Here is a 1,922-nt window from a genome sequence, read left to right on the forward strand (position 1 = left end):
TATTTGTTTGTTATTGATTTTTACAGCATTCTAAAAGCATACCTAATCTCCAAATTCTTGAATGAGCCAGCCACTGATTTTCAGTGTCAGTAACTAACCTTTCTATCAAATATATAACAAGATTACATTGCAGACTCTGGGAGGTGTTGAAGAGATGACTGAGACACTCATCATTGGCTTTCTGGAAATGGTATGCATGTTTTTCAGGACTGAATTGACATAGTTTGATTCATTCACACTTAATTTTCCAGAACTTAATTGGATCAGACAGCTTGTATCAACTATATGAATGACAGAGTTGCTTTGTCTTTTCTTCAGACAGTCTTGTGCCTTTGAATAACAGAATAAGCAACACTGTGTGGAAAAAGTAGTCCTTAGTCTTTTGAGTGTGCCAGAGTCCATTCTCTGTGTAGGTTTGTGGTGAATGAACTGCAGGAAAGAAGCTGAGATGCTTCTGAGGCAGAATGGCTCAGGACAGACTCACTGCTCTCTAATGCCACTTAATTTGGAGTGGCAGAACAATGGGATTCAAAGTAAACTTTCAGGCAGTTTCTGCCACCACTGCTGTACAAGTTGGAAGTGGAACATTCTCTAGCTGATGACTTCTGGCCAAGGACTACAGCAATTTACATAATCTTGTTTACATGGTGCTTGCCTGGTGTTTGCCCTGTGTTTCTGATTGCCACGGTGGTTTATGTTGCTCTCCTTCCCAGTGAAGTAACTTTTAAAATACTGTGGCAGAGAAAGGGTAGCATGGAAAGTGTCATGTAGGAAGCAAGAGAGGGTTCTGAGCACAGTTGTGTTACACTGCTATACCCAAAGCCCATATTGTCACCTTTTTCTTCAGATAGTCTGCAGATGCTTGTTGAGGAACAGGCTTGCCTTTGGTTGCAGCAGGATGAAACAGGAGGATGATGACTTGTACATGGTTTGGCTCCTGCCTTTGTGTTTGCCTGTATTCTGCCCCAACCAGAACATTTTAGTATGGCTCTGTGAGCTAGGTGCTGACAATTCCTGGGATGGTACAGGCACCTCTTCCTGAGAACTGCTGGCTCCATCTTGTGGATTTAGGAGTTAGAAGCTCTTCTGTGGAAAGGGGCTGGCTGTTCAGCATGCTCAGACGAGCAGACAAGTTGCTGCTATTTATCTGCCACCTGAATTACATGCAGAAATCCACACTAGCTAAATTCTTCTGGTTTTGTTGCTTGGCTGTATTATTCTCTCATGCGGTATGAGACTTTGTTCTAAAATTAAATTTTCCTTTTGCATGCAAATGCTAATGTTAAATCTTGCTTAAACATTCTTCCGTGCAGCAGAACACCCAATTTCTCATGAGGATGGTGGATTTACGTTTTCTCGGGCATTAAACCAGTTTGCTTTGCAAGTGTAAGTTTGTTCTGCTTGCTGAGCACTGATTTGCATGCCTGAAAGAATACTTATTGTTCCCTGAGACTGTGCAGTACTTCACTAAATGTTTTGTTTCTATGGGTGACTAAAGATGCTGGGCTTTCTTTGAAATATAAAGCCTTAATTTGGGGGTGGGGCAGAGAATATCCTATTTATTTTTTTTTTTCCTGGCTCATGGTCTTTCGTCCCCCAAACTATTCAGTGTCTGTCATGGAGATAGGATCTACTAGGGATATAGCAGCAAATGGCCCCTTAAGCATTGTAATTCCAAAGGGGGTTGGAATTTTAAGTTGAGGTGAGATGGGGATCACTTGCCTTTCTGATAGAGTTGATTAATCTTCAGAGTTTACAGTAAGTTCCCTTCAATGAGCTTTGTTACTTGGCTTTGGGGCAGAATCATGTTTTTGATATAATCAGAGTTTATGGAGTTTGTTTTTACAGCCTAGCGTTTGGGGTATTGGAGGCTTTATGCATGTTAGCTTCATAGGCCAAATACCAGAATTCAAGGACAAACT

Source organism: Vidua chalybeata, chromosome 7 (assembly GCF_026979565.1).
Source record: "Vidua chalybeata isolate OUT-0048 chromosome 7, bVidCha1 merged haplotype, whole genome shotgun sequence".
Lineage (NCBI taxonomy): Eukaryota > Metazoa > Chordata > Aves > Passeriformes > Viduidae > Vidua > Vidua chalybeata.